This window comes from Mus caroli, chromosome 11 (assembly GCF_900094665.2).
Source record: "Mus caroli chromosome 11, CAROLI_EIJ_v1.1, whole genome shotgun sequence".
Lineage (NCBI taxonomy): Eukaryota > Metazoa > Chordata > Mammalia > Rodentia > Muridae > Mus > Mus caroli.
This window is the reverse complement of record NC_034580.1, coordinates 61,426,907-61,442,406: the sequence shown is the minus strand read 5'-3', so window position 1 is coordinate 61,442,406 and position 15,500 is coordinate 61,426,907. Positions and strand designations below refer to the sequence as shown.

The window sequence follows — 15,500 nt, the reverse complement described above, 5'->3', positions numbered from 1 at the left end:
TCTTTCTTTCTTTCTTTCTTTCTTTCTTTCTTTCTTTCTTTCTTCCTTCCTTCCTTCCTTCCTTCCTTCCTTCCTTCCTTCCTTCCTTCCTTCTTTCTTTCTTTCTTTCTTTCTTTCTTTCTTTCTTTCTTTCTTTCTTTCTTTCTTTCTTTCTTTCTAGCACCACTTGGGGCTTTCCTAAGGAACATAGCTGGTGAACTGTCTTGTCTTATATGAAAATCCATACTAACATGCATACACCTCAGAGACTTCTGAGAGTTTCCTCAGATGTCTACCATGGCAACCCCACACCTCTCCTTTATTAGTTCTGCACAACATCATTGTTTCTATGTGTCAAGAAGATGCATTTTCAGCAGAATATTTCCTCGGCTCTTGCTATCCTTGCCAGGTTATTAAACACACAGCCACCGGAGACTTTGCCTGAATCAATCAACTTTCCACTTCTCAGTCTTAGATTTCAACTTCTTTAGTCCATCACTCTCTAGAGCCCAGTTACATTTTCTGAAACCTTTGCAGTGCTTGCTAACCATGCCCTGAAGATCTTTTGCAGAATAATCACTTTATTTTCAAAGAGTGGAGAGTATCCCTTTGCTGGAGTCCCACCGAATCTTGCCCTTTATTGTTATTGAAACCATGAAGAGAGCTTGAGAGAAAGATGAGCTTGGTTTTTCAAGGCTTGCTCCACAGGAGCTAGGTTTTAAAGATGTACAGGCAATAAGACTGAGATCTAGCAAGCAGGATATGGCTGCCTCTGTTGGCTTTCAGAACTCAGAGGAATCTGTTGCTTTGTAGTAATCAATAACCAGCATGGGACACCTGACTAGCTTCATACTTAGCATCCTCTGTAATTCTGCCACTCTTACAATGAAGCCATGGACATGATTTTTAGTATTGTCTCCCAATAGAAAAGGAGAGTCTCTCCAGTGTTCCATATACGTATATTCCATACATATATTCCATATATTCTCTGGCATTTCCACCATGCTCTGAGTTGAAAGCTGGTCAACCTGAGACTGTTATTTTCTCCCTACACAATTTATGAAGAAATATTATTAATGTTTTATTGCTAGAAAATCTGGGCAATACAATTTGATGTTTGATTATATCCACACACCTTTGAATCTATAATGACAACTATGTCATTAAGCATGTCCATGATTCCCCAAGTTGCCTAGAATCTCTTCATTTTTGTTTTGCTTTTGTGATAAGAATGCTTAATATAAAGGTGACTTCCTTGACATGCTTTGAGGTGTGCAGTATCACTTCTCCAGTGATGGGACTATGGTGGTAAAGCAGATCTCTAGAATGTACTCATTGTGTATAACTGAAACCTTATATATTGAATGAGATCTCCCTGTTCATTCTTCCCTTGCAACTCTGTAGGAATCTACAGCTCTGTTTCCCTTTTCTTTTCTTTTCTTTTCTTTTCTTATTTTAAATATTTTTTATTAGGTATTTTCCTCATTTACATTTCCAATGCTATCCCAAAAGTCCCCCATACCCTCCCACCCACCCACTCCCACTTTTTGGCCCTGGCTTTCCCCTGTACTGGGGCATATAAAGTTTGCAAGTCCAATAGGCCTCTCTTTCCAGTGATGGCCGACTAGGCCATCTTTTGATACATATGCAGCTAGAGTTAAGAGCTCCAGGGTACTGGTTAGTTCATAATGTTGTTCCACCTATAGGGTTGCAGATCCCTTTATCTCCTTGGGTACTTTCTCTGTTTCCCTTTTCTATTGGTTCTACTGCTTTAGATGCCGTGTGTAAGTGAAATGTTTTACAGAATAGATTCCCAAGTGGTAGGAGCGCTTACTATGCATACAGTTAAATTGGTAGTTTTTAAGGTCTAGCTATGAAATATCTCTTGGCTGACTAAAAATGAAAACAAGAAATTAATCTAGGGCAACCTACAAGGTTTTACATAGCCAAGAGGAAAGTTTAACAAAACCATAAAGTAATTCTTCCAGCTTTGACTGACTTTAAAATGGACAGTCTGTAACGTTTCATAAAATGACTAACCGGCTTCACTTGGACAAAATTAAACACCATTTTTCCACAAAGCATTCAAACTGATAAGCAAAGGAGACCCACAAAAACAAGAAGCGAACTTAAGACTTACACTTTCTCTTCAAAAGGAACCCCAAGGGTTAAATTCAGATAAATTTCCATGCCCTCCAAGCCAAGTCTTTCTTAAACACTCCTTGTCCTCTTAAATGTCCGATTTGGTTTGTTTCTTTCAGAATAAAACAGATTATAATACAACATCAATATTGGCCCATCTCCCCTAGACTGGATCACAAGACACCATCCTCTCATATGAAACCATATTGTTCTAATTCTACCATGTCTTTGGCCCTTGTTCATTTATGATTAATAGATTCCAAATTCCAGGCCTCAAAATTCAAATGATACTAAGGGACGCTAACCCTTGACTAACATGACTACCTCTGTATTAGTTATTTTTCTGGTGCTGTGATAAAATATCATGACCAAAAGACAGCTTAAGGAAAGATGAGTTTATTTTGGCTTACAATTCCAGAGGGATAGCATCTATAATGATGGGAGACTGGTTACATTTTGTCAGCATACAGAGAATGAAAGCAGGAAGCAGGAAGTAGGAAGCAGCTATTATCCTTCAAAGTCCAACACCAGTGTTGTACAAGCAAGCCATCACATCCTGAAGGTTCCATCATGTCCTCCAAAAAACCTACCAACTAGAGGTCAGGTGTTCAAATACCTATTTATATGAGCATTTGAGGGAAATCTCTCATTCAAACCACTACAACCTCCTTCTACTAAGGTCTTCTGGGCTATCACAAGTAATGCCTTATATCCTGCCTCTCCTTAGTATGAAGGGAGGGATACACTCAGCTCTACTTAGCTCAGAAGTAGCCAAGAGTAGTTATTACACCATTCTCCAAAGAACTGAATCTTGAATCACTGAAGGGGGAATGTTATAATAAAAATAAATATTCATGTTAAAATAAACATAAAAATGTTAAAGCTTTGGTCCTTAGCTTTCATAGTTCAAGAAGATGCTATGTGTATGCTATGGAAGAAGAAAAGATTTCAGTGTCTTTTCTTGCTGGAAAACTGTCTGGAAGCTAGTATTGCCTAGCACTGGATCCAGCATGCTGCAATACCAATCTACCAGGCGAGATGTACTCACTGGTGAAATAGCATCATGGAATGTTGAATTTGAAATCTACTTCACAATCAGGGATCTTCCCCTTGTATTGTAAACATGGTCAAAACCCATGGTTAGGAAAGTCAGAAGCACAGGGGAGAACCAATTAATGTTTCATTAAATGGTCATATTATTAAACTGCCTTCTAAATATTATGTTTATAGCCATAGATTTGTGCTGCCTTCAACCTTCATCAAAAAAAGCTTCTTATTGCAGTGGGTAGTGATTAATGAAGAGATTCATTGCTGTTCAGAGTGCTGAGAATAATAGACTTTGAGTGTTCAGTCATAGATAGGGCATCAATCCCGTCACACTATTCCAGGCTCAAGGAGCATCATAGGGATAGAGAGAATGAATGAGCCTGAGAATGGGGAAGAACGCTGCGAAGTGCTGTCCAGTGGACATGATGTGCTGATTGTACATACAAACTTACAGCAGTTATTTTCACCTGCACAGTACCTATACAAGTTTAATCCAGCTAAAAGTTACATCATGGAGGAGGTTGTGTCTTCCAAGTCTCCACTCTAAGCTGAAGAGCCATCTGAGTTTGCCTTCTAATCCTGTGATGTGGACCATGACCAAAAGCAACTGGAATGGAAAGTATTTGTTTCATTCAACAGCTGACATTTACAGCCCATCAGGAAGGGAAATCAAAGCAGGTGCTTGGAAGCATGAACTGAAGCAAAGGCCATGGAGGAATGCTGCTTATTGGCTTGCTCCTCATGGCTTACTTAACCTGCTTTCTTCCACAAGCCAGCTCCAGCTGCTCAAGAGTAAAACTACCCTCAGTGGGCAGGACCTTCTCACGTCAATTGTCAATCAAAAATAATATCCTACAACCTTACTTACAGGCAGTCTAATACATGCATTTTCTCTGGTGAGGTTCCTTCTTCCCAGATGACTCTAGCTTATGTAGGATTGACAAATCAAAATTAAAACAATCAAAAATCATCTTACCAAAGACTGGAGCTATTAGCAGTTGATGGCTAACAATCGTTTCAGGAGTCATCCCAGGCCTGTTGTCCAGGGAGGACTGACACTCCTAATTCTGTGACAAGAATGGATGATAATGGCAATACTGCCCAAATATGAGAGCAGTATATTCTTGAGAATAGCTAGAAGGTGAATCATGCCCAGAAGTTACTATAGCTTATCCCTCAATATAAAAATGCCTGGGAACAGGAAGTGGAAAACTCACCCAGGGAGAAAATTTTTTGCCCTGTCTAGAGCTCTTGTTTAGGAAGTCCAGTGCAATTGATTAACTAGGGACTCCCCAGCCATAGCTCGATGGTATAAAGGCACAGTTTGATGATATCATTTATAGCTGTTGTTAATTGTTCTTCACTTGAAAGCTCATCTAAAAGGACACACTACTGTGCCTGACTCTCTTTATCAGAAACCCCAGTTGAGTCCCTAAACACAGATTCCCCAACCTATTTCTGCTGGATATATGTAAATTTGATGATGTTATCTTTGATTTGCTCTCTCAGTTACAATACTATGGTGAGAATTCTGAAATTTTGGGTTCTTTAAAAAATAGGGAAATATTATAAGAATATGATTTCATTTAAATCCCAGGTGTGGGAATATGGAGCTGCTTCATATCAGCTGACTCTGATTTTCCTCGTGCTCTAACAGAGGCATGGTTTTTCCAGCTGCAGATAATTTCTGCGATTATGCGATATTTGGAAATCTCAAAAGGTTTCAGGGGGTTTATAAATCCTAGCGTCCTAATAAGTGAGGTTGATGATTGTTGGTCAGTCAGGGGGTTGGTTGTGGTTTGTTAGTAGTCATGCTCAAAGAAGAAAATAGTTCAGAGATCTCTATTTCTCTCTCCTCTCTCTCCTTCTCTCTCTCCTATCTAGTGATTGGGGGAGGATGGAACTGGGAGTGGGGGCTGATAAAGGGAAGAGAAAAGAAGAACCCACAAAATAGCAAAAGACTGACTACAGGAGGCTCCAGTTGGTTTGCTCTCTCTGTGTCGTCTCAATCTCTCTGATAGTTGCTATTTGCTCATTTACTTTTGTCTGCTACATGCTTAATAAACGAATCCGTTTCGAACCTAAAGCATGGCTATTGTAGATCATTCTCTGGACCCACGCAGAACAATTCCTCTTTCTGCCTCTCCACCCCAGGTGCTCCTTCCTGTGCCCTTCTCCTTCATATGTGCTTGTTGTCTTCCAGGCAAGGAAACCAATGACAGCTACCTCCAGGTAGCTACAATTGCTCTTGACATCTGCCTCTGAGTGGCTAGTGTTTCTCACTCCACCCAGTGCTCTCTTTGACTTCCACATCACTAGTCAGACCACAGGCCTGATTAGGATGCAAGAATGTGCTCCTTCATCTGAATAACAAGCATGAAGGTGTAATACTGCATGCCAGTCTTTAAATCTCCAGCAGTTTCCAAATGCCCTTAGATTTGAATGGAATAGTATCTCTTCTAATCACAAAAGGTGTTTTCATGCCCAAAGATACATTATAGGTTACATAGTTATGCTATAGTCTTTACAAATCTCCACACCCTAAAACCCCTTCCTGCCTTCCAGAAGCTTTTCTTAGCCCTTACCTTGCCTTAGGTTTCCAGAGCCCTTTGTATCTTACAAGTGAGTGTAAAATCAGATTGTCTTACATTTGTTCATAAAATTTTTTCATCTTTCTTTCAATGAGTGGCACTTAAGATTTATTTATATTAATTTTCTGCATATGAATACTTGCCTTTATGTTATACACCACATGCATGACTAGGTAACATGGGCCAGAAGAAGAATGTCATTGGTGTGTTAGGAAATGAACCAGGGTCCCCTGGAAGTGTAGCAAGTGCTTTTAACCACCTGGCCATCTCTCCAGACCCTCCACTCAGTATTTAATTTCTGAGAATTAGAAGCTTTAGCATAAGAATAACTTCTAATGTGGAGCCTTGAACTTGCCTGTAGAAAAAAAGAATGGATAGATGATAGATAGATAGATAGATAGATAGATAGATAGATAGATAGATAGATAGATAGATAGACAGAGGAGGAATTAGGTGGAGAAGTGAAAACCTACCCACTGTGTCCTCTTTCACCTGCCCACATCCACACTTACCTTAGTAACTCAGAGTGATGTCTGTGCCATAATGCTTGAAACCTTTGGTCACATACATATATTATATATATTATATATTATCACTTTATAGTTTTTTATTGTATGAGTATGCATGTGCAGCCTGTGTGAAGGTCCTCACTTTCCGCCTAATTTGTGACTGGGTCTTTTGTCCACTGCTGTGTATGCCAGGCTGGCTGGTCCATGAGCTTCTGGGGGGGTCCTCTTGCATCTGCCTCTCATCCTGAGGTAACAGCACTGGCACCAGAGTTACCAATGCATACCATAGTGTGTGGGTTTAAGTGGGTTCTGTGGCTTTTGAAATCAGGTCCTCATGTTTGTGTGGCAAGTGTTTCACCCATGGAGCCTCCTTTCCAACCGTGCTTTGTAGTTTCAGAGGTCACAAAATGGTGTACAAGGTGTTTCTCTCCTCCACCCCTATGCCTCAGTTTCCTGATCTCCCTCCTATGACAGAGTATCACTCTTTCTTCCACATTCTTTCCAAATTGCTATATGCATATACCAGCACGTGGTTCGTCTAAAGTCCTTTGTCCCTCTGCAGAATCCTGTGAATGCAGTGTCACCTTTGGGTAACAGAAGCATCCTGAGGGTGACATGCAAGATATAGGGAGTATTCTCCTTGAGGCTCAATTCCAGAAGATAGAAGACAGAATCATCTACTGTATTTCTTAGGGGAACATGAAGTCTATGCACACTTATGTAGGGCTGAGTTTGATGAAGGTAGTGTACATCTCCCAACCCACCTCCCTCCTTTTGTATTACCAGCCTTTGACTTCTCAGTTATTACTTAGTATTAATTACATAGACTGAGTTTTGCAGTGAACTATCTAGACCATGGAGCTTACTCTTTGTAGCACCAGTCCTCTGTTCACCCCAGAAGCTCGCCTGGGCAGCCCCAAGGAGACCTCCACCCCCATCACTCTCCTCCGCCAATTCCAGCTCCAGGCGGATGCTTTGGTTTGTCTGAGCTAGGGTACAGTTTGCAAAAGGCTGTGATTTTGTGGGAGTTGAGACTGTGCAGCATCCATTGTTTCCTGGATTAGAGCTTAGGCATTCCTAGTCACACCCAGGCTCAGGCTCCAGGAGCATGAAGAAACCCTATTTACCAGCATTCAGTAGGCCGCTGGGTGTTATTTCAGATGCAGAATAATTAGCAATATGCCCAAGAAGCAACAAAGCCTTGAATGGTATTTAGTGACAATTATTCAGCCAAACCATTGCTTACTATTATAGGGGCTTATTAGCACCAAATTGTTTCGATAGGAAGTGGCATCAGCAATAAAAATAATGGCTGCAGCTTGCTGTGCAATCCCAGAGTCAGCAGAAAGGGGCTGGAATGTATGCATGTCTCTTTTACATCCCCTAGAAATATGAGGGTACCCACTGGGATGTGTTGGCAGCAACAGGAACTGACTCAGGTGGCACAGGGAGGGGGAAGGCGGGGCTGCTCTCTGCCAATCACTAGTTATTTTCTCTTCAAGTTTGCTCATGCTGGGAAGGACTGCACATACAGAAGAACTTTCTCTGTTTACCTGCACCTCTGATTACCTGTTCCCTGCTCTGTTTACCCCTTGCAGGGAGCAGCACACCAGGCAGGGACCAAGCTAGCATCCTTGAACTCAACTTATCTTTTGGATGCTTGTTCTTCTTGTACCTAGAATGTGACTACGGGAGGGGACTTAACAGAAGTCTTAATTGTTAAAATCAAAATGATTAATGCTCTAAAATGTCTCTTCACTTATACAAGGTCACAACTGGACTAGTCCGAAAATCTGGGCAGATTAGGTATTCCTGTTTTCTACATTTTCTGGGCAGCCCGGATTGAAGCATCTAGTTCCCTCTACGGTGGCAGAGAACATCAGTCTGCAAGCCATGTTTTCAGGCTGTAAGTAACTTGAACACATTGTGGTGGAATTTCAGGGCACGAAGTAGACTTGGAACGTGGTACCTGGAACAGGATGCTTGATTCCATGGCTTAGCATGAATCTATCATCGACTACTACCTTCTCCAGCAGGTGAGCATTAGCGCTTGCACTCAGTTTAGGGCTGTACTTCTCTCAGACTATGGGGGTCACTGGTTGTTTAGGGACCTGGCCCCCTCCTTAAGGGGGCAGTTCTGACCAAGTCTGGGAAAAATGAAAGAAGTGTTACAACAATGGAACTTGAGATTTACATAAACAGGAAAATAATAAACAAATGAAGTATAAGGAGGATGAACAGAGACCCTTATTTTCTGCCTTTTAAAAAAGTCAACTCACATAACCCCTCTCTGAAGGACTGTTGACAGTGACTGGCGGCTGGATGAAGGCCTGCCATGCTCCACAGCAGTGGTGTGACCACTCATCAGTTGCCCATGCTGCAGCGACCAACCCCAACTCAAGGCCACACCGCAAGCTCTGTTTAAACCAGTGGGCAATACACACAAGAAAGACATGAAAGTAGGAAGGGATCTTGGGGGTGAGAAATGTTTTAGCAAGAGAAGGGAGGAGGATCAAATAGGATAATGGGGTTAACTCATTCATTCCATACATTGAATAGATACATTGTATCCATGGATGAAACTGTCAAAGATTAAACCACTGAAAAGATTTACAAAGCTTTGAACATTTTTGCAAGTCAATCTACTTGTTTTCTACAAATAACACATAGCCTATGGAGCGTCTTGAACTGAGTCTACCAAAATTTCAGTGCTTGATTTTCTGGAGACAAAGACTTGATAGAAATATCTAGAAGATTTATTTTATTAAGCTATAGCTAGGTAAAAGAGTAATTCATAAATCGATAAAAAAATCTTTCTATCAATAAAGAGCAGAGGGGTGAAAATAACAAATAAAACACAGACTTAAAAAAAATTGCCTCCAGAACAAAAGTGATGTGGTTGGTTATGCAAATATGTTTGGAAGTTTTGGTAATAAATGCTACATGAGTCTTAGTCTTCTTTGGCTGGTATTACAAAATACCTCAGGGTGAGTGACTAAAATAACAGAAATATAGTTTTTACATGTCTGGAGACATAGGGGGTCAGAGTGGTGAGCTCAAAGGGGGGGTGCTTTCAGGGCTACGTCCTCACTGTGTGCTTACATTTTCCCCTCAGGAGAATATAGAAGTTTTCTCTCCTTTTATCTACTTACAGAATCCCATCTTAAGAATTCTACCTACAAGACCTCCGATAAGGCTAATTACCTCCCAAAGGCCCCATTCCAAATGCAATCATCATATTGCAGGTTAAGGCTTTAACATGAGTTAGGGGAGCTATGATACAAAATACCTTTCGGTCCACAGAGCCAAGAAAAAGAACGTTTCAGAAGGTCAAATGCAGGCCTTTGTTAAATCAAGAAGACTCAGTGTAGACAAGAGGGAAGGCGGTGAAGCACGGGCCGGCTCCTAGAGCAAAAGAACTGCTTCCTTCAGGTTATGGGACCCATGCCGAGATAACCCTTGTGGGGAAGACTGACCGCAAAACAGTTGGCTTCCCAACATCATAAGGGAGCTTCGAAGGGTAGGTGCTGTGACTTTTCAAAATAATAATGCATATTAAAGAGAATGTGAACCTTTTACTCCTAATAACTTTTCTGCTATTCAAAGGCCCATACATACAGGAGCAGCTGGTCAACTTTGCAAGATGGTTCATACTTTGTGTCTGGGGGGATTTACTAGGCAGCTTTCTGTACAAAGCAGCCACGACTGACCTCAGTTTGCAGATACCATCATCAGGCAAAACCCACACCTTGGAAACAATTCCAGCCTTGCTTAGATGGTCTCACTGGGTCTGACACTAAGCTTTTATCAAGCAATGGATTAAAACATTGACTATGTTGAATCAGTTTCGACTCTGCTTGTGTTCTCTCTGCCACTTTTTCAGCTTTTCCAACTTCTGTTAAGTAGAAAGGAGAGCCATGCTGATGTTTTCACAAATTAATAATTAATGCAATACAAGTAAAGGGACAAGTCTCTTGCTTTGTACAAGAGGCTGAAGCTGACTGGATGAGCAAAGTGAAGTACCTGGCAGTCCTTTTGTCCCTGGTCTAACACCTAAGGGAATATAGTTGACTAGATGCTCTATCACACTCTGTCCTCTCCTCTGAAATATGCACATTTTCTTTCATGTCAAAGAGCAAAGTTTAAGAGCCAGGGGGAGATAATCCTAAATTCTACCCATACTGTCTTAGTTTCTGTAGTACTGCTGTGAATAGACACCATGACTAAGGCAACTATTAGAATTGGGAGCTTGCTTACAATTTTAGAGGGTTAATTCTTTATTATCATGATGAGAAGCAGACATGCAAGGTACAGGATCTGTAGCTGAGAGATTTACATCTTGATCTATAGGCAGCAGTTGAGAGAGAGAGAGAGAGAGAGAGAGAGAGAGAGAGAGAGAGAGAGAGAGAGAGAGACAAAGAGAGAAAGAGGTGGGCTTATGAAACCTCAAAGCCCACCCCTACCTACATGTTCCATCCAACAAGACCACACCTATTCCAACAAGGCCAAATTTCCTAATCCTTCTTAAACAGTTCATCAACTGGGGACTAAGCATTCCAATATATGAACCTATGGGGGCTATTCTTATTAAAACCACCATCATAGACCAAACATATAATGGATGAGCAAACTAAAATTTAAAATGGCAACTTCACTGATAAGAAAAGGAACCAGAACAATTTAAGACCAAAGCCTTTAAAAAGTGCCAGTTGCAGAATCTTTGGTTCTACTGGAGCCCTTGGCATCACTCTCAGAAGCACGTTTATGTGACAGAGTCTTACCAGATCCCATGGATTGTCCTCAAGTTGGGGAGGAATATATCTAGAGCACTGGAGCCTCTAGAGTGTATAGGTGCCTAAATCCAGACTGAAACTTCTCCACCACCATGGTCTTGTTAGAGACAGGAAACACATCCAGGAACAGTGGAGTAATTGTAATCAGGGGGAGGTAATTATCATCAGGAAGAAACAAGGATTTAGGAAAACAGAGGACACAGGAAATACGCAAACAAAATCCTATAAGGAAAACAGAAGGGTGAGGAGGAAGAGAAGCCATGGAGTCTCCGAGGGAAAAGTGACCAGCTATGGGCCCTTGTAAACGGAAGGAACCTCTGTACATACAGAACTCCCCAGCCCCCAATCCAGAAAACAGGAGAAATTCTATGAGATAAGAAGACAATTGAGCTCAATTTAAGCTTTTATATAATGAAAGCTAAATTTAATTATTAATAGGAATAAATATTTAGGCTGAGATGACCCAAGAGCTTTTCAATTGTACAAAGAATGCACAGAGGTAGGGGTGAATCTCAGTGAACTAGTAGACGTGGGGAAGTGAAGGGTTTGTGTAGAAGGGGAAAGAGTAGGTATGGAGGTGACACTGTGGATGGGGCTGCCAGTGTGTTCTAGGAATAGCCTGAGGCCAGTCTGCTGGGGTGAGCAGATGAAGCCATGGGAGGTGGGTTTGAGTGAGTTAAAGAAAGTCAAGTAAAAGAAAGCTGATCTCTATCATTTTCTTTCTCTTCTTTCCTTCCTTCCTTCCTTCCTTCCTTCCTTCCTTCCTTCCTTCCTTCCTTCCTTCCTTCCTTCCTTCTTTCTTTCTTTCTTTCTTTCTTTCTTTCTTTCTTTCTTTCTTTCTTTCTTTCTTTCTTTCTTTCCACATACACATGTTAATTAAAGGTACTGAATCTCTCTACATCGTATACTTAGATCAACACAATGCATTATATCATGTTCCATAAATAAACACAATTATAGTAACTTAGTTTTAGGTGTTTGTTTGATTGATTGATTGATTGATTGATTGATTTGTTTGCTTGAGACACGGTCTTACTGTGTAGAGATGCTGGCCTGGAATTCACCTGGGTAATTCAGTCTAGTTTTGAATTTATGATCTTCTTTTGTCCATATCCCAAGAGCTAGGACTTAACGTATGTTCTACTACATTTATTTATAGCTCAGTTTTGCATCATCATTTCTGGTCATAAAGGAGAAAGTATGGGATGCATCATTCTGTTGTGTGGTCCAGGTTGACAAAGATAGTGATGATGAAATGTAGTCATATTTTAAGTATGTAGTAAAGTCTGGGATGACAGAGTTGACCTTAGCTGACAAATAACACCCTGCCATCATAAATATTATAGAGAGGAAAAAAAAAACAGTGACCACAGAGGCCCAAAGCTATGTAGGTGGCAATAATATATGGAAATCCTCCATGAAATAGAAAATAATATCAAGAGCAAATAGAAAAATGCAAAAGATGATGTAGTGAACAAAGAAAATAAGGTATTAGCAAGCCTACAACTAAGGCCTGAGCAAGGCTAAGAATAATTAATTAATTAATTAATCAATGTGACTAGTCAGTTTGGCTGAGTGCCTCATTTCAAACATGTTTAGCACCACATTGTCAGGTAAGGAATGTTTTGACCAGATCTATGGGTGAACTAGTAGTGTATGGTGGCATAAGGGAAGTGTATGGGGGCTGGAGAGATTGTTAAGATAAATCACAAACTTAAGTGGAGAAAGGCTGATAATATCAGTGAGGAAACAGTCTTTGGTATTTATTGAGGTTTAACCTTGGGAGAGGAGAGACAATTGTTATAGAGCAGGTGAATAGAAGGTTAGTTTATGGACATTTGACTTCACACCCAACACAGTGATGAAACAGCATCTCTGTGTGATATTGTAATTTATAATGATATATAATTATTATTGTAAATTATACTATCTATAATTTCCATCTACCTATTCAACCACCTATTCATCTAATGTTCTTTTAAAGATCCCTAAATGTCTTATAATTGTCTAGGTGATAAGGGTTCTGAGAAACAAAAGGATACTTCTTTGTTGTTTATAATAAGCCATGTTGAACCACTCCTGAGTATATGATCTGTTGAATATACCCCTAAGGATTGAAACTGATTTCTAGAAGAACGAGAAATGTGATTTGAGTGCAGAAAATTTCCAGCCTCATGCCTGGGAAGAGTTGAAGTTAGTTGAAGATCAATGATCAGTGATTCAATTGCTCATAACTCTGTAATGAGTCCTTCTAAGAAGCATGAAAGGATCATGTTCCATAGTTAACATCTGGAGGTACTGAGAAAGCAATGTGCACAACAGGTATCTCTGTGCCCTGGTCTAGGCATACTTCAAAATGGCTGTCCTTGAGTACTGTCCTTGATAATCAATGGACAATAAAATCAATTCCATGTTTCCTGGATCCTGTAACCCACCTCAACAAACACTCTAACTTGAGTGGTCGGTTCTGGAATCATCCATATAGACTCAATGAGAAGCACAGAAACTAGTCTTGGATTTGACTGACACCTGAGTTCTGAAGAGGGGCAGTCTGATGAATCATCCCTTTAAGCACCTCCCTTGTGTATGTGTTGCAGGGAGGGGGGTACTTTTAGAACTAAGATGAACTACACCCTCCTAGTGCCAGAAGATTGCTTGGTATGGAGAAAAAGACCCTTCCTCCCCCTACACGTTGGCAACAGGTGTGAAATCTTGATACAAGGACAGAAGAACAGGCCAATATGATAAGGATATGGGTATGCAAGAATCTTCAGGATTTTTAGGGGGAGACACAGTAACTCTTTACAGAACTTAGTGAATCTAAGGAAGAAAAATATTCCTTATCCATTTGGGTTCCCTGTGGATGCTTTTTACATTGTTCATATGACACATTCATTTGTTGAACACTGTCCTGGGTGATGGCATGATGGTGATTTACATTTTCTTCGTATTTTCCAGGATAAAACAAATAAAATAAAAACATATAATGCTACAAACACAACTTGAAGATATTTGCTGAGTTCCCGCCATGTATCAGACAGAATGCCAAGCCTGACCATGGAACAGTCTAGAGACAGCTTCTGCTCCGAAGGATTTTCAAAGAGATGTGTGAACCCACATGGAACAATACAACATAATATGGTGTGATAACAGAAGTGTGCATAGCATGAGATGGGAATACCAAGGCAGCATGTACATGTTCTTAGCTGTGGGAGGCCAGATGACAGATGGAGGTGTGTGCTCTGGAGAAGGAGGGTTGCGTCAAGTGGCTGGACTCCTGCTTTCTCATTTATGACGCAGTGACTAAACATTCACCTCACAGGTTGCACACGAAGGAAGTAAAATGGTATCTATAAAAAGAAAGACAGGCACACAGTGGCATTCAAATTTGGATGCTTTTCTCCTTCCTCTGACTCACATCAGAAGTCTGGAAATTACATCAAGTAGATGTTTCCATTTTTTCCAGGTTAGAAAACAACAACCAGAAACCCCAGAGGTAAATTACTCCCTCAGTATGACTGGCAGAGCCTAGAGGAAATAGGTCTGCCACTACAGTGGATTTTCTTTAAGGTACATGGTACCCACAAGGAGCATGAGGCTTAGTCATACCCAGTTCCCTCTGTGTTGTAATGATGCAGAAAGTGGGTTTTGCTCCTTGAAGAGATACCAGGCTTCAGGTCTACAATGAGCTGATCATCACCATGACCTAGAACAACAATCTCCTTGTCCATCTTTCCATCCCTCTGTCCTCACATCAGTGTGAATCAGTCCGTGGTGAGCAGAGGATCTGGCCTAATCTGTGGGGGCTACTTTTGAATATTCATCATCATCTCATAACAGTGTGTGTATAAAAATTTTGTATATTTTCATGAATTGAGACGTTATGGAGAAGATATACGAGAGAAGTAGTCGTGGGACTGAAAGTCCATTTCCCATGTTCTAACAGATGGGAGAGAGGCAGGAACTTCTAGGCACTCTGAAAATCTCAAGGTATTCAGTGCTGGAAGTCAATGAAGCAACCAGCACAGACAAGCTATACCTCAAGGTCATTTGGGATCTGCCCAAACCAAGCTGACATAGGGGACTCTCCAAACATCACCTGTTAACCATCCACTGCAGATTGATTACCAGTAGAGAGGAGTCCCATGTGACACTTGTTACACATGGTCCCACTAGCCTACTGTGTTGTATAAAAAAACTTGGTTTATGTATTAGCCATGTTCAGTGTTAGGCAAAACATCTGTCTTTATTTATTAAACATGGAATGAAGACTGTAGGGGTCCTTCTGCTTTCTGCAGTTCACTAAGCCTAAAGAAAACACAGCTCCTTGTCTGGGCTACTCTAGGTATTCATCTGGTGGAGTCCCTTGGAAATTAATCCATCATCACAAGAGGCTGATTTATAGAACTGTGGAGGCCAGAATGATTCTATAGTCTGCT

General features: G+C 40.8%; 1 long non-coding RNA gene across 1 annotated transcript in view; it reads left to right on the top strand.

Moving 5' to 3' along the window:
• Positions 1–8,287, top strand: part of LOC110304295 — a 29,112-nt gene extending 20,825 nt beyond the window's left edge. Inside the window, exon 3 of the long non-coding RNA XR_002379053.1 lies at positions 8,210–8,287. This is a non-coding gene — a long non-coding RNA (uncharacterized LOC110304295). The remainder of the gene's footprint in view (positions 1–8,209) is intronic.
• The last annotated feature ends 7,213 nt before the right edge of the window (positions 8,288–15,500 follow it).